The sequence below is a fragment of the Maylandia zebra genome, linkage group LG3, assembly GCF_041146795.1.
Source record: "Maylandia zebra isolate NMK-2024a linkage group LG3, Mzebra_GT3a, whole genome shotgun sequence".
Lineage (NCBI taxonomy): Eukaryota > Metazoa > Chordata > Actinopteri > Cichliformes > Cichlidae > Maylandia > Maylandia zebra.
In genome coordinates, this window is record NC_135169.1 from 31,770,799 (window position 1) to 31,789,159 (window position 18,361).

General features: G+C 42.4%; 1 protein-coding gene across 1 annotated transcript in view; it reads left to right on the forward strand.

Moving 5' to 3' along the window:
- Positions 1–15,829: 15,829 nt before the first annotated feature.
- The window catches only part of rin1b (Ras and Rab interactor 1b), a 43,587-nt gene continuing 41,055 nt past the window's right edge, over positions 15,830–18,361 (forward strand). Inside the window, exon 1 of the mRNA XM_004570674.3 lies at positions 15,830–16,197. The gene's annotated coding sequence lies outside the window, so the exon portion shown is untranslated. The remainder of the gene's footprint in view (positions 16,198–18,361) is intronic.

Genomic DNA, 18,361 nt, shown 5'->3' on the forward strand with positions numbered 1-18,361 from the left:
TCAGAAGTATCCAATTTGCAGCCAATCACAGAGCCAGCCTTCCTGGTCGGTTTATTCAGCCTGTTGGTGTCACAGGCTCTGATGCTTCTCCTCCAGCAGACCACAGCGAAGTTCACAGCACTCACCACAACTGACTGGTACAAAGTCTCCATCATTTGGCTGCACATGTTGAAGGATCGGGTGAACATCCAGGTACTTACACTCCTACTCCACAGAATATACATGGGTCATGAACCCTTCCTCTTCTCCGTGAAATTTTCTCATTCACATTCAGGACTAAACGATTCTTTCCAGACCACTTCAAACAATCATCCACTCGTGCTCTGTCCTCCTCCTGCCCATCACTAATACATCCAACCACTGCTGAACAGAGTATTTCTATAGGTGGCATGACCTGGACTTGTACTGAAAGTCTGAGGTGCACGAGGTGAACAGGAATGGAAACAGCACACTCCCCTGTGGAGCTCCTGGACTACACATCACCAAATACTACAGCCGGTCTGTCAAGCTGTCAGTACTCTGTGAGATGGGGAAAGTGTTTACTGATGTTTCCTAAAACGTCTCTCTCAGTGCGAATCAAAGATGGTTGTCACTGTGTGAAATGCACCTTGTGACAACATTTAATTACAAGGGTATAACAGCCTTAATGGTAACCCTTATTATAAACCCCAAATTCTGGCCATTTGAAATCACTCAGACTGCGCTGCATGTTGAACAAGCTAAAGGGGGACTGAAGGTTGTAGTTACATCACCTGAGCGGCATCAAACAGCACACAGATACAGTTAGCAGCTAGCTTGTGAAGTACTGCTCGTTCAGACGTCATAAAGAGAAAAAAGCCTGAGTGACTTTCCTTTTAATTGTGGACAGTGCATTCATTCTTTGCACACACATACTCAGATTGATGAGCAGTGGTTCTGACACCATCGCAGATTTCTCTGGTACAGGGAGAGGTTTTTTTATTATTGTGTGATTTCACCTCAAACGCAGTGAAACTCTGTGATGACGGTAGCAGGAGAAAGAACAGCTGCAGGAGATCAGGCGATGTCAGCTGACGTGAGGCATCTCTAACAGATGTTGGTGTCAAAACATTTTTATGAAGTGTCTGTTCCAGTGGATGGGCTCTGATCTGGGACTTTTCTCAGTCCCTTTCTACTCCTTTTCATTCTCTCTTTCTTTAAGACACACTCAACAGCACACAGCACAAACACTCGTCCAGCACCTACTGGTATTGAACTAAACTAAGTGTCTATACTTTTCATTGCAGCAATTTCTTTGCTACTCTGCAACACCCAACAAGGTCCTCTGAGCAAGAGATACTCAATAGTGTGGGCTTATTGAGGCTGGCATTGGACATTTGAATGAAATGAATGAGTGAAATGTGACAAAAATGTGGCCTGGCTGCAAGTTCTTTATGTGCTGGTTATGCACGAAAATGTTATACGTGCTTACAGCACAGAAGCAAGCGAATGCATCTCATCAACGCTGGGTGTTGGGTGACTGCAAATCATTTTCCAGGCTCTCAGTTTGGTTTAGAGTGACAGCATCATTCAACAGCCAGTCAATTCAAACTGCTTTAGGACATATAATGGTGAGGATGAAATTGTCACGGTCTGGGGGGCAGACCGTGGGGGATGTTGGAGAAAGGACCCAAACGCTGGACTTAATGAAATGAACAGTGGGTTTATTTACAGTGAGGTAAATGTACACCACACATTGAATCTCCAAAAGTGCTCCCTCGACTCCCGTGACGTGTCTTCTCCCAAGTGCTGGTATCCCGTGCTCTCTGCCCCTGTGCCTTCACACACCCCGTGTGTCTTGCTGTCCTGTGTTCCACTCTCCTGAGGAAAAAACACAGACACAGCCGTTATGGCACCAACTCCAGCAGGCATACACTGACCAGCACTACAAACACTGACATGGAGTCTAACTCAACGATCCTGCGCCGGAGGAAGCTCCATCGCTCTGTTAAGTAGCTCCCCCGACGATCCTGATCAGAAGCAGGTGTGTGGTAAGCTAGGCGTGACCAGCAGCTGGCAGGGCCACACCCATCAGGCCTGCAGGTGGCTGTCCTTCATCCTCCAGCCTCACACACACACACACACACACACACCAGCATTGAACACAAGAACACAGTGCAGCAAACATACATCCAATACACTAATAACAATAAAGGTCCACACTGTTCACGAACCCCGAGTCCCCGGAACCGGGTCCGTGACAGAAATTATTACAGAGTACAACAAAACAAACACACACACAAAGAATACAATGCCAGCTCTGATTCAGAACTTCAACCTCTACCCTTTTTCTTTATGATACTCTTTTGTAAAACGTTCTTGGCACTATACAAATCTAATTTATTACATTCATTATTAAGAAATATTCATGTTCATTTATGGTCATTGAAGGGAAGTACTTCATTTAGACCATAGCAGCGTTAGTTATATGTAAAACAAACAGTGCGACAGCGATGGCATGTCAGGGCCACTCTTCAAGGTTCATTTATAAAGACATTTGCACGTTTGAGCTCCTGGGATCAATAACTTATATGGAGTGTTATTAGAAGACCAGCAGCACCTCTTTCTTACATCATTAGTGCAGGAAATAAACTACAAGCTTGTTTTCATGAAACTAGTCATCATTCAACCTTGGCTGAGTGAAAACGCTGTCCATGTGCAGCTGGTTGTAACAGGAGTGTGTAGGCCCCGTATACAAAGTGCAACACTTGACACACCTGAGGTGTAATCCTGTCGATTATACTGCCATGCTACACAGAAATAAAACTTACTTTCAGCTCCTCCCTTATCACGAGGGGTTGCCACAGCAGGCAGCTCCACATGCTTGGATGCCCTTCGTGGCACAATCCACAAGCGATTCATGTTTCCTCCAGGAATCAAACCAAGGATGGAAACGCTCCATCTACACTAGAGAAAAATATGCGTCTCAGTAGTAGGGCTATTTTTCATTGCAATTATTAAAATGATAAAAAAAAAAACCTTCTGCTTGTAATATAATAATAATAATAATAATAATAATAATAATACATTTTATTTAAAAATAGCGCCTTTCAAAGCACCCAAGGACACTGTACAACAGATAAAAACACAAAAACTGGAAATATACACAATAATAAGAATAACAGATAAAAGTTAAGAGCATACAGAGGTTTACACATAAGCAATTTTAAACAGATGAGTTTTGAGGGTGGACTTAAAAAGAGGGAATGAACTAATATTTCTGAGGTCAGGGGGTAGGGAATTCCAAAGCCGAGGGGCAGAGCAACTAAAAGCCCTGAGAGAGAAAGAGAAGATGAAGATCTGAGGCACCGGGATGGGAAGTTCATCTGTACTAAATCAGAGAGGTATGGTGGAGAGAGAGAATGAATAGCCTTAAATGTACAGTGAACACTGATTAACATTTCCTTGAAACCTGCATTTGTCTATTATTTTTCTAACATTTCAGTTTGTGGTAATGGACTACACTGAATTTAATTATAGTAGGTCTCTATCTGAAAGTGCAACAACCAAACGTAAGGAAGTGATTCCATTAAATCAATTTTCTCTATTTTCTTCAATGCCATGAAGCACACAGAGAACAAAGTCATTGCTGAACTTTGTAGACTCATCTTAAAACTTCACTAGCTGGGCCCACATCCTCATTTTAGGGTTTGCGGTGTTTTAGTAGGTAAAGGTGAATGCTTGGACATGAATTGAGCTGCGGTTTGGGGAAGGCCTCGAAGCTGGCGATGGCTCCCGGGCCTGGCAGATCCCCGTGTACTAAACAGGAGTGAAGAAGTTAAAGAATTGAGAACAAGGAGGGAGGGACGGTGTGGCATGTTAACGAGACTGAAAAGTTTGCAGAACTGGGGGGAACCTATATAGATGACAACCAGAAGGAGCGTGTTTGGAGGCGTGGTCCCGCTCCTGAAATTCCGATACATAATCTCCAATAAAAAAGCTTGGAGTTTGTCTTCTGCCTGGATAATATAATTGGAACGAGGTGCTGTTGGTCTTTGACATTTCACACACGTACATAGACTTCATAGAAAAATGTGAGCTACACACTAAGACTGTCGTGGTTTAGCCAGATAAGTTAGCATTTCCTTTTTGACTGTATTCTAGTCTTCATGGTGTATTTTATAATTGTATATGTATATATTGTATATTTTAAAACAAGAAAAAATCATGTTATATTTTAATCTTCCAGAACTTTCACATCCAACTAGTCCTGCAACATCTGTCATAGAAGCACCGCTCAAATCTCAGAACGATACATATCTTTTGGTGGCCGTTGTACTATCCGGTTGTTCAGTGATGACGCGACGAATCCTACTTCCGGGTCTAAAGTAGTCTGCGTGTCTAGTCTGGCTTTTGTGTTGTTAACATGTTTAATGTTTTGTATTTTCTTCTATTTGATCTCAAAAAGCTCCTAAAACAGTCAGTGATCACTGTTGACCTCCCTCGGCTTTTATTACCACTAATCATTTATTTAAGCTCAGCTTTTAAAACCTTAGGATGTAACTACAGCCCAGCCCATGCAGCAGTATATGAATGACTAACCTCATATGTGGATGGATTATCTCAGTTGTTCTCCTGGCTGAAGTTTGGTCCTTTTACAGCATCCTGCCATGCAATTACATTTGTTCCTGACCACCGAGAACACTCACGTTAACTTTTATCGAGTGGAAAAAAAAGTTAGCTTGTTTATATTATGCTAACATAGCTGTGTCGCTAGCGGTCACGTAGCACATCATTATATACCAGCTAGCCCAACTTCAGTAACCCTACAAACGTCACTGCTGTTTAGTTTTCTGTCTTCATTTATGCTGGAAGTGATAGCAGAGCTGTACGTTTTAATTTGTTTCCAAAACCCCGCAGTCAGGACATGCTATATTGTATTTAGATAGAAGCTAGCGAGCTAACTCCCTGCTAACTTCTAACTCCGTTAAATGTCATAAATTCCGTTTTCATGGATGCCTGGATGTTAAACTCAATTGTTACACCTGGTAGAGCAGAACGCTGATCATTTTATTAAAGATGAAAGACTTTAGACAGTTTTTCAACTCTCAGGAATGCCACAGTGATCGTTTGATATATGGACCTGCAGCGGAGTTTAGACCCAGACACGGCTAGTGACGTCAGACTGAACAATCGGATAGGAGTTAGAGAGGAGAGCTAGGCTCCGCCCGCATTCCTGTTGCATAGCAACAGATGCATAATAACAGTAAACAATCTTTCCTTCAAACTACGTCAGGTCTTGTCTACGTGCATGTTGTTGCAAACTGCCTCGATGGTCACCCCGTGTCAATGGTTTACACGCTGCATGATGAAAAAACACTTTCACCTTCTGGCTGCACAAGCTGGAGTTTGATGACTTAATTTGTGCTGGAAGTGAAGAGGATCATCAAACCAGAGGGCAGGATCCTCATCCGCTTCTACAGACCACAACCACAAAAGCACCTCTGAGTCTAGCGGTAGCTCTGCCTGCTGAGAGTTTTGTCTACGATGATTAAATATCTCTATAATTTAAAAATATATCCCTACATATGTATATATTTAGATCCTTTCTTTGTATCGCAGCAACAATCCAACTGCAGTTTGTCCAGAAATTACAGTCTCTCGTTGTTATTAAACCTTCATCTTATTTTGAAGGTGGAGGTGACTGTGTGTGGGCCAGAGGGTACTCTTCAGCTAACACCAACCAGCTCGCTTAGCTATGAAGATACTGCAGCAAGTGTCTGACATACTTAGTTGGACACATGCTAAGAAACTAAACGAAGAACTTCTTTAAAGTATCTGTTGGTGCACACTCAACACTAAACATGAACAAAAAGCAGCCACCTCTTACTCAAAGCAGCCCATCGCCTTCTAAAGCATAACTCTAATCCGTAATGTGATTTAAATTGCTGGGTTATTTCTGTAGCTAAGCTGGACTCACTTTTGGAGACAGCCTTAGGAAACTACTTCAGGTTGGCTTCGTTTTCAGCTCTGAAGGTTGCAACTTGGCTTAAACCTTATGAAACAGTGGCAACACGCATCAATCAGGAAACGCTGCTTTGCTGTTCTGAGCAGAGAGTACAGACTAATGTCACTTTTTTTTAGTGCAGGTTTACCAAGTGAAAGCTGCAGAGCTTGAAGGTTTATCTTCATGACAACTGAGGAAAATACATCTGCTCCACATTCTTTACAGTCCACCAATTTAGGTCACAGTCTTCGTGCGTCCTGTCCAACTGGCCCTCCCTGTGAAAAGCAGATGCATGCTGGTTTCACTGAGTAATACCCATGCAATACAGACCATCCCTCTGCCTTGTTTCTTGGCCTCTGCAGTCATTATCAGGCCACAGGATCCCGAGTCGTTAACTCACTTGTCAGATTCTGGAGTCCAGGAGATGTGAACAAGGTGTCACTGAGCTGTGTGGTGGAGCACTGATCCGTGATGAAGGCAGGGAAACAGACAGGATACAGGGGACGTATAAAACCAAGTCAACTCTTCTGCCTGCTGTCGTATGCTGCAAGGCCCGGAGGCAGTGTGAGCCCAGCAGCACACGGGTGCATGTGAGTGCACTGGCACGTGCGTTTTTGCACGTCTCTGTGTGGATACGGTCTCGTATTAGTACTTTTTAAAACTGATTGATGTAAATTTAATTCATTGAAATTTTAATTGGAGCATCTTTCATATATAAAACTTATAAAATCTTAACTGTGCTGCCAGTTTATAAAAGCTCAGTAAAAATTAGAAAGCATTTTATTTTGAAAGTATGAAACAACACTTTCACCTTCTGACTGTAGAAGGTAATGTATACTCACAGGACACTTGATTAGGTACACCTTGCTAGTACCAGATTGGACCCTTTTTTTCTTCAGAGCTGCTTTAACTCTTCATGGCACAGATTCAAGAAGATCCTGAAAACATTCTCATCACATCATGATGACAGCATCACACGGTCGCTGCACATCCATGATGTGAATCTCCTGTTTCACCACATCCCAAAGGTGCTTTATTGGATTGAGATCTGGTGACTGCAGAGGTCATTTGAGTTCAGTCAAATCACCGTCATGGTCAAGAAACCAGTTTGAGATAATCTGAGCTGTGACATGGTGTGTTATCCTGCTGGAAGCAGCCATAAGAAGATGGTGCACTGTGGTTATAAACGGATGGACATGGTCAGCAACAATACTCAGGTAGTCTGTGGTGTTTAAATTATCCTCACTTGGTACCGAGGGGCCCAGAATGTGCAAAGAAAATATTTCCCACACAATTACACATTACATTACAACATCGCCCTTACAATGCTATCTGAATTTTGCAGCAGAAATCAAGACTGTTCAGGCAGCATTGTGATCACTTTTGGTGAGCCTGTGTGAACTGTAGCCTCAGCTTCCTGTTCCTAGCTGACAGGAACGGCACCTTATGTGGTCCCCTGCAGCTGTAGCACATCTGCTTCAGGGTTGGATGTGTGTGGCTGTTTTGCAGAACTTGGTTGTAATGAATGGTTTTTAAAGTATTGTTGCCTTCCTATCGGCTCAAAGCAGTCTTGCCATTCTTCTGACATCAACAAGCATTTTCATAGAGAGAGCTGCCGCTCTGTGGATATTTTCAGTTTTTCAGAGCATTAGTAGTAGAGCATCGAGATGGCTGTGTGGGAAAATCCCAGCCTGGCCTGGCAACAACAACCATGACACGTTCAAATTTAACCTTTCTTCCTCATTCTGACGCTCAGTTTGAATTTCAGCAGGTCGTCTGCATGACTAAATGCATTGAGCTGCTGTCATGTGATCAGATGATGTGTCAGATGTTTGAGGAACTGAACAGCTGAACGGGTGTAACTACATTTCACCACATAAGCCTTAGTGTGGAAATTACATATAAATTGAACACACACTTGCTTTCAGTGTTTCTAATGACAGAATGAAAAAACACAACTTTCCTGAGCTGTATAAACTGCTACTTATTACAATGCAGCTACTTGTCTTCTGTCTATCATGTTATTTTCCCTGAAGAGCTCTCGAACTGACACGAAGAGGCCCGAACAGCATCGCATCTGTCTGCCAGCATGATCACCCAACAGCATTGGATATGAGGCTACACACAATATTTGCCATGACTCTAACATGTAACGCACACACACACACACTGACAGTATCTCATATGACCAGTGCCCGTGTCCCTGCTCATTTATCTCTTGGTGAGTCAGAGATGCTTTTTTGCAGCGTTGAGACCACAACACATCACTTCCATTTTAGTTCACACTCTGAAGGGCTGTGGGCGGCATGAGTGTGTGTTTGTGCAGGGAGAGAGAGCAAGAGGGCAGAAAGGAAAGGGAGAGGACTTATGTGCACGTGCATGTGCACGTGTGTTGCAATTAATTAGCATTAGCGGGGCGCTGTTGGTTTCCGAGCGGCTGCAGATTGCCACACTGGAGAGTTTTCCACTCAGTGGATGGAGGAACTGGCCCACAGTGATCTGGCGTGTGAAAGCTGCTGGAAAGACGAGGATGTCCGAACAAGGCAAACACCAAGCAGTGAAACACCGAGAGCTACACAACATCGGAAGCATAGATTCCCCCCTGAAGGCGTTCAGCAGACCGCAGCTTGATAAAATGCGGCATTAAAAACATGCACACACACACACACACACACACACACACCCTGACCTTGGAATAATACAGTTTCATGTGCCAGTTTGGTTGGATTAAGTTATTCACAAGAAGTCTGCACAGAAAATGTAACTAGCTATGTATCAACATGAGTGGTTAAAGACTTGATATATCAGTTAAGCCACATTTCTATAATAGCAGATGTTGCTGTGTTCTTAAACTGGCAGCTGTATAATTTATCTCTCAGCTTCCCAAATAAAAACCTACAAGACTGACAACAAAGCAAAACCGACAGAGGTGCCCAAAATGAAGCAACTCAAATGGGCACTAGAAATCTCTTCGACCTTCATGTTAACGTCACATTTATAAAATGTAAAAATCCTTTCTGAACACCCGTTTTTTAAAGCCTTGAGATTTAGTTTTCTTACTGTTGCATTGTTTGGTTTTTAAAATGAGCAGGAGGTGAATGAAGCTATTTATAATTTCCATCCATCTGTCCATCATCCATCCATCTTCGTATCTACGTAGGACAAGCCCACGGGAAGACCTCACCTAGGAAGTGCCCAGAGGCATCCGAGTCAGATGCTACCTCAGCTGCCTCCTTTCGATGTGGAGGACGAGCAGCTTGACCGTCCATCCCGAACAGTGTTGGTCAAGTTACTTGAAAAATGTAATCAGTAACTAATTACTGATTACTTCCCCAAAAAAGTAATCCTGTTACTTTACTGATTACTTATTTTCAAAAGTAATTAATTCCTTAGTTACTTAGTTACTTTTTAAAAACACGATTTACAACCTGAAGAGGTGATAAAGTGATAGATCTTTCAGCCCAATTCTACTTTTTCTGCATAATCCATCATACAAAATGTAATCAAATGGAAAAGTCTCTTTTTTTAACTTGTTTTATCAGTTTTAATCTTTTAACTTTATGCATCAAGCAAAAATTAAATTATATGCAACATTCTCTGACTGGAAGAAATTTGTTTAACATTTAAACCTATTTTCTGCACATTCCAGCACATAAAATATATATATTTTTTGTTTACACTCACTCTTTCAAATAGATGCAAGTAAAACACAGCAGAAAATAAATAAAGTCAAAGACTCAACGGTCCTGTTGCTCTATTTTCACCTGTGTTGCAGGAGTGGTGGAGGCGGAGGCGTTCCCTGGTGCAGGCGGTCAGTGGAAGAATCCGCGAGTTTCTCTGTGAGTTTCCCATTATGTCGTTGTGCACTCGGTGCTTGCTTGGAAGTTTAGGGGTTTTTTTCGCTGTAAAAAGAAGTTTTCTTCCCACGCATGATGGACGCTAATGTTTTTGTCACTTTTTATGGAATCAAACTCAAAGTAAGGTCAGTACTTCCACACTTTAAACGCTGCACGCTCATACTCTCTCCCACAATCGATATGTGATCCATTGTTGATCTGCACACAGCTGTTGTCACCAACGGCGCCCTCGCTTACGTCACTGTCATGAGATATTCTCGCAAAAAAATCACGGTTTTAGTAACGCAGTAAGACAGCGTTCCTATGGGAAAGTAACGGTAATCTAATTACTGTTTTTGCAATAGTAATCCCTTACTCGTTACCTGAAAAAAGTATTGGATTACAGTAACGCGTTACTGCCCATCTCTGATCCCGAATGACTGAACTTCTCATCCGTTCTCTAAGGGAGAGTCCAGCCACCCTTTGGTCGAAGCTCATATGTGCCACTTATATCCACAATCTCAGTCTTTCTGTCATGAGCCAAAGCTTGTGGCCATAGGGGAGAGTAGGAACGCAGATCTCACCAGTGCCTTTACACTCAGCTCTCTGTTCACCACACTGGTCCACGCTACTGAAGATGCAGCTCTAATCCATCTGTCAAGCTCTTGCTCCCCTCTTACCTCACAAGACCCCAAGATAACTTAAGCTCCTCCACTTGGGGCAGCAACTCATCCCTGGCCCAGAGCGGGCACTCCACCATGTTTGGGTTGAGAACCACAGTCTTTGACTTGGAGGTGCAAATTCTCTTTCCTGGTTCTTATTTTCGCTTACCTGTAAACTGCTTCAGTGTAAGCTGGAGGCCACTGCCTGATGAAACCAACAGAACCACATCATCCACAAACAGCAGAGAGGTCTCTGAGTGGCCCTGAGAAATGCTGTCCATAAAATGATGAACAGAATCAGAGACAAAGGGCAGCCCTGGCAAAGTCCAGCATCCACCGGGAAAGAGTCCAACTTATTGCCGGTAGAGCTGGGCGATAGAACGATAACGATATGTATCGCGATATAACTTTTACTCGATAGAGAAATTAAGCTATCGCGATAGACCTCGCCGCTCTTGTCCTCAAAGAAAAAAAAAAAAAAAGGTCAGCCAATCCAAATTAAGTAGCGCAGAGCCGAACCAATCACAGCCGCAGCGTCACGTCGCGTGGCTTGTTTCGTACGGCACAAATGCCAAGCCGCACGTGTGTTTGTTTGGGAAGTAGCCAGCGGGTAATGGAGGAAATGAGTGTGCCGACTAGAAAAATCAACCGAGCGTGACCGAAGAGAAAAAAGATGATGGTTCCAATGCCGGAGAGATTGTCAAACGGAAGAGCCATAGAAGTTCCGTAGTGTGAAGGTATTTCGGCTATTTCAAGTCTGACAAAAAACAGAGTAGCGTGCACTGTAAATTGTGCCGAAAGCAAGTCTGGAAATACAATAAACTGGAGCATGCGTCACACTGCACGCCACGTTATTGTTTCGGTGAAATGAATTTCTACAATACTGTTACTGTTAATTCTACTCTCTGCAGTGTTTAAATGCTTACATATACACACAGTTACTGTCCCTCCACACATACAACTCGGTTCTGCTTCTATGCCCCAGCTTTGTTTACTTTTTCCCACCGAGGCTTCTAGACTTCTGATTGGCCAACATTTCGGCACAGTTAGGAATCTAGCGCCACCTGCTGCTTTGGCATGTTCATAGCAGCGTTTTCCTTCATTTCTGCCTTTATGTGTGGACGGGATTATTTTTTAAAACGAAAACGGAAAATCTCAGTTTTCAAAAATACCCGTGTACGTGTGGACGTAGCCTCAGTCTCTGACTGGAAGCGCTAATTCGTCATTCGGCTTTTGTCAGACTAAAGTAACTGTTAAAACTGTTTGAAAAGCTCAGCTATACAACAAGGAGAGATTGAGAATTTCCTTTTAGTTCTCAGTTTATTTGATATTGACAAAAGTTAGTCAGTTTTGTCTGTTCTTCTGTAAAACAAACTAAGATTTATTTTTAGAATTAATACTTTGTTTCTAAGTGGAATTGACAATTTAGTCTGTTTCGTTTGTTCTATTTTGAAACTTAAACGCTTTAGCGGCTGCCTTTTGTGTAGTTTGCAATATTTGCCTTTATTTATCTGAAAAAGTCTCATGTTCCTTAAGTACATGTACCCTGTTGAACTTATTATGGGAAATAAATATTTAAATAAAAACAAGCTGCTGATTATTTCACATTTTACTTGTGAGCAACGGCACATTTAAATCTTACAAATATAGTTATTTGGCTTATATCGTGATAGATATCGTTATCGCCTGAAATGAAAAAAACATATCGTGATATGAAAAAATCTCATATCGCCCAGCTCTAATTGCCGGCGATGCAGACAAAGCTCTCGCTGCAGTTTCTACAGAGACCAAATGAGAAAATATAGAATTCAGTATTTCTCCACCGGGGCTTTATTCCTGGCAGCACAGCTGAGCCTTTGAAGGAAAGTACTGCTCCAGTAATTCTGCATGTGTGAGGAAATAACTCAAACACATGGTCCACTCAGTAGCTTCTGCTTGATCTCTGAACTGCATCTCACAGCCCATTTTATCAGCGTCTCACACTTCATTTCATGGGTCAGTCACTTCTTGAAAAGTTTTCCGGCCACATTTATGTAACACTGGTGCTATTTCGAGGAAAACCGACAATGATGCAGTTATTCAGAGTTAAGTTTGGTACATGGAGCTGACAGAATATGCATCGGCTGATATCAGCAGAAATCTTCCCAAGAGAACTGCTTCCACTTGCATAAAATCAATTGTGAATAAATAAATGCATTAAATAAAAAGGTAAGTAATTAAAAAAAATTAAAGCCAGTATTGCTAAAATCTTTCCAATAGCCCTGAATGACAGTATTAAAATGCACCTATACTAAAACAATGTTCTTTTTAGGCCAAATAAAGAGTAGCAGAAGAAGAAGAAAGTCCCACATGCCAGACATCATTTTGTAAATGTCATTGTCATCATTTTAAAAATGGCTGAGCTTCACAGTTACACTCGTCAAGGACGGGTCCAGGGAGGCATGAAAATGACAAGAAAACAAGTCCGACTGCAAGAAACAAGAAAACAATCCTAAATAGACTAAAGAGTGTGCAGAGGAATGAATGTGAACACAGGACGCATGGCAGAGGCCCAGAGAATAATGATGTGATGCCAGACTTCAAATAACATCTGGAGCTGGCAGAGCACCAGCAAACCAAGCATTCAGAAGGATAAATAATGAGGAGTGTGGGCAGGCAGGCACATTATCATGTTAGAGCTGATCTGAGAAACAATATAGAGAGAGGCATGAGGTTAGGGTAAAAACACCTAGAGCTGACCTGCTCCTGAAGCACCGCAGAGAAATACGTGGACAGACAAACATCTCAGCGACATGACCATTGAATCTCGACTCCCTATTCTAATAAATCAGCCTCTCATTAACCACATGAGCAAAACTGAGGTCCAGTTCTATTTCATATAAGCAGCGTGTTCTGCACCCACAGGAAGTTTGTTCACAGCAGCTTATTATGTCTGCAAATCTGGCAGTGAAAGCAAAGATATAAGTCATAACATTAATCATGGCTTTGTTCCATAACAACGTGAGAGTTTACATGGATAACAGAAGGGACTGAAGCAACTACAGACATGTGAAAAAATGAGTACACCTTGTGATTTAGTAGCTTGTAGAACCTCATTTAGCAGCAATAACCTGACATAATAATTTCCTGCATGCCTTTATGAGTCTCTCACATTGTTGTGCTGGGATTTTGGCCCAGTCTTTTTTACAGTGTGCTTTCGTTGTATTGACGTTTGCAGTGATTCATTCATGCACAGCTCTAAGGTCCCACCACAGCAGTCTGGACCTCGACTGTGTTTGGGGTCATCGTCCTGTTGCATGACCCAGTTTCAGCCAAGCGTAGCAGTAGCAGCTCTTTAGCTGTCAGACTGATGACCTCACATTTGACTCTAGAATATTTTGGTATACAGAGGAGTTCATGGCTGACTCTGTTAGTGGGTGATGTCCAGGTCCTGTGGCTGCAAAACAAGCCCAAAACATCACCTCTCCAACATTGTGCCTACAGCTGATATGAGGTGTTTGGTTTCCTCTAAATTTAGTGGTGTGAAACAAACATCTGTACTGTCATGACTTTTATAGATAACTGAGGCCTGTTGACTCTGAGATGGAGAGTTTTTTTTACACGGTCTGACGTTGGGGTGAATTTGCTGTGACATCTAGTCTCCTGGGAGGATTGTAGCATTGTGTGTTAATATGCCAATGCTACATTAACACAATGTCAGTTAGTGCAGGTAGTTTCATTAGTGATTCTAAATTACCCATAGGTGTGAGTGGTTGTTTTGTCTGTGTTAGCCCTGCCTTAGACTGACAAACTGTCAGGGGTGTACCCCGCCTCTTGCACTATGGTAGCTGCTTCCCCTCTCCTGGGACCCTGATAAGGATAAGCTAAAGATAATGAATGGATGGATGGATGGTACAGCATATGTAAACAAAATAAAAATTGGGCTTAAAAAAAGCGTATATGACCAACAGTATCAAAGCATATATAATTATGATTCAGGACAAGAGTTTTGTGGCACAATGGTGCAACGGTTAGCCACCTTGCCTCGCCACAGGACGGTATGTGGTTGAAACCTTCTGCTCGACCCAGGTCTGCCTGTGTGGACTTTGCTTGTTATCCCTGTCCCTGTGTGGGCTTCCTCTGGGCACCCCTGCTTCCTCCCACAGTCCACTTTGCTTGTTAGGTTAATAGGTGATTCTAAAGTGGCCGTAGGTGTAGACGTGATCCTGTGTGGTTGCCTGACATGTCTCTTTCCATTAACCCTGTGTCAGACTGGTGACTTACTAAAATTTTATTAGCATTTAATCAAGCTCTTTCCATTTTTTTTTTTTTTGCCTGGTTTATTATCAATGTCAAAATAATGTAGGCTAATGCTTTATTGTATTACAACGGGGAAAATCTGGCAACATGCCAGATGCTTTGTCACCCCCCCAATCCACATACTGAGCATATCAAGTAATAGTCCTTATAGTTAGGTAGTTATAGGTATCCAGATAGTCAGTTAGTTTCCTATGGCCACATAAAGACACAGTTATAGTTAGTTAGTGATGTGATATAAGTTCTACATTCAGTTTAAACACAGTTCAAGTTGTCAAATGTCAGTTTAGTAAGTTAAACATGTTTATTATTATTATTATTTTATTGCTTCACATATGTAAAATATTACATCATTCATTAGATACAGAGGAAGGTAAATGTTGTTCAAAGTCACACATAAAGAACCAGAACCAAATGTTCACCTGTTTCAGAAAACTTCTGGAGCTTTTTGGCCATGTCGGCGACATAAAGCGCGGACTCTGGCGTCACCTGGCGGCCATTAGCAGAATCACACACCTTCACCTGTAAGAAGAAAAAAAAGAAAAAAAGATTGATGCAGCAGTCCAGAAATAGCTCTCACAAAAAAGCGCACAGTGCGTAAAAGTCCAGTTCCGGTTATGTGACGCTTCTCACAGCTTCTCCCATGGTCACACACACGCAGTTTTATAAAGAGCGGTGTTATTTCTGATCGTTTAGTCTCTGTGGGAAAATGCAAATTGTTTCAATTAGCATTTTCAGGACCTTTGTGCGCTTTCTCTTCCACCTGAACAGCGCGTTATATACTCAAGGGCTTCATTAGGGGAACAGAAGTGGGACGATTCGCTGCCTTTCTGCAGTAAAAAGTCTGTTTATAATATTTTTACGCTATTTTCTTGGTTATATCACAGATTTAAAAACGTGCCTTGTGTCCCCTAAAAGACAAATGATTTCGTCTTTTATAGTTTGCACTGGTGCTGTCTCCTTCTTGGAGTCCATCAACCTCATGAGAACATTACAAAAGGCTTAAAGTTTTGTGAGGCTCCTGCATTATTACACGGGAAACGCCCTCTATTAAATATCGTGTCCACTATGTCAAAAAAAAAAAAAAGGAAAAAAAAAAGTGGATTTACAAGCAGAATATTTTCCCTGGCATGGTGTGATTTGGATTGGTGTGAGTGAGTGAGTGTCAGAGTCAGGGAGGCGGGGGGGCACACAGTGTGTCTCTGCTGTGACTGTGTATCACTTCAGATGCTCAGACAGAATTAAAAATGCGCTCCTCCGCCTTGTCGCCGGTGTTGTGCGCATTTTCTTGACAAGCCCGTGTTCCCACAGCATGGTGCTCGGACTCGGAGGCTCGGCACCCTCTTCGTACATAACCATCAAACTCTCGCGGACGCTTAATTAAGACAGCAGACTGCGCACAGCGCCCGCAGCACCTGTTCCCACCTTCAGATAGAAGGTAAGTTTGTTTTTGTTTTTTTTGGAATCGAAATTTGCGTTAAAAAGAAAAAAGAAAAAGGAAGACAGGTGTGACTGGCTGTGAAGATGCATAAAAATAAATAAATAAAAATAAGCCTGCACGAAGTTGGAAAAAAAAGGAAGAGGTAGTTCCTGGAGAGTTGGCACATGCAGCACAGCTCCAGGCTCCAGTAGCTGTATTAATATTTTCTCCTCCCTTTTGAAGGTCCCCTTTCTCTTCTCAAGTTCAAAGCGCGTCGGCGTTTGTTGTTTAACGTAGTTTCCGGTCAGCAGGGGACGTCTCGGTAAACAATGCAGCTCGGTGATTCACGCGTGTGCGTCCCCTCGACATTAAAGTTTGTGCCAATTAATCAATTAGCGATTAGGACGGTCGGAAAGCGTTGGTGCAGGGGGGCGGGTGGGAGTGAGGCTGACGCACGACCCAAAGCTCAAAGTGGAGGTTTCATGAAATTAATATGGATGTTTTTTACATGATAATAACAGTTTGGGTGTAGGTGTTCATTATTCTCAGCCACAGGTCTGCACTGTGTACTTGGGCTGTTCCTCCTTCAACTTTACTGATGGTTTTTCCTTCTGTCTCTCAGTGGTTGTGCTGCAGATTTGTCTGTGTACAGCCTGAAGATTTCAAATTACCATATTACCTCAGACAAGCAGAAGTTCAGGGCGTTTTTTCCCCCACATTTCCTCCAGCACCTAATCAAACCAGCCACCCACGAGAAGTAATGCAAATTTTCATCTCTGCAGGTTTTGGAGGTGAACTAATGACCATCCATCCACCCATCCATCCGCCTGGCTTTCTTTTCTTTTCTTTCTTTTTTTTGGTTGAACTGCACCTTCACGAGGCATGCCAGTGTTCAATTAGCCACTCAGACTTTTATTTTTGAAGTATCTTGATCTCCTGTCTCCCCTCAGAGGGCAAAGTGAATGTAATCTCACACCAATGGACTGTTACATAACTTTAAAACTGAAGTGCCATCCTGCCTGCGTAGGAGTAGATGTGATGTTCCCACTTCCTTGCTGTTGTTTTGCTCGTTAATTCTGAGAGGCGCATTACTGTAAGTGGCGTTTTGTGACTTTACATGACTGCTGTTTTTTTTAAAAAAAAATATAGTTTTTATTTATTTATTTTTTAAGACCCCCCACCCTTCTTTTAAATGCAGATGCAGATGAGGCCACGAGCATTACTGATTGCTTTGCGAGTCGTTGCTGTGATTATGCCGTCCTACCTACAAGAAGTCTGTGATTGCTGAATGGTGGACTGACATGTTGATTTTGACCAAATGTGTGCGTATATATTTATGTGTGTGTAGGGGGAGGGGGGCTGCTTTCTGCCCTGTGTTGTGTAGGAGGAGTGCGATCGCAGAGTGCCCAGGCATGACGCTCAGAGCTGTTGGACAGAGTTCAGTCCTTTGCTGAGCAGCCTGTCCTCTGTGCTGGAAACGGTGCGCAGACAGACACATTACAGTAACCTGACTCATGTATATGGCAGGCTTCCCCTCTTCACTGCTAAGAAATTGTGGCATCACCTTGAAACACAAGAGAGAAAAAACAGAAAAAAAGTGCTCACTCCTAAAGCAAACGTCCACCATTTTGAAAAGTCTGGCAGATATATAAGGATTGCTGGCACAGGAGACAGTTTCTCCACTGAGAGCAGTTTCTTACTCTTCAGTTAGAGGCTATTTTGGGCACCGAATCAAAACTTTATTAAAGATGTAATTAGTTTTTTGTTTTTTTTAGATAACAACCATTTCCCATCAGTGTGTCCCAGCAGTATAATCAAGTTAAGCTGCACTAACTTAGGATGTAAGACGCTCGCTTTCCAATGCGAACGCCTTCTCCAGTCAGCTTAAGTCAGATTAATTTAAATGCACAGTAGGGCAGGGCAGCACTTTACAGGAAAACAAATTGTCAGTAGCTACCAATGCTTCATACAATGTGATACGAGTAAAAAAATTGCATTTTTTGTAAATATATGCAAAATGGGGAAAATACATACTCCTTCTTATCCAACCACGGTCGTGACGGTGCTGCTGGAGCTGTTGTTTTTATTGGAGAGGTGAGGTATCACCATGAATAGGTCGCCACCCCAACACCCTCAGGTCTTAACAGAGAGAACTTAAAGCACAACTATGATCATTTTGGTA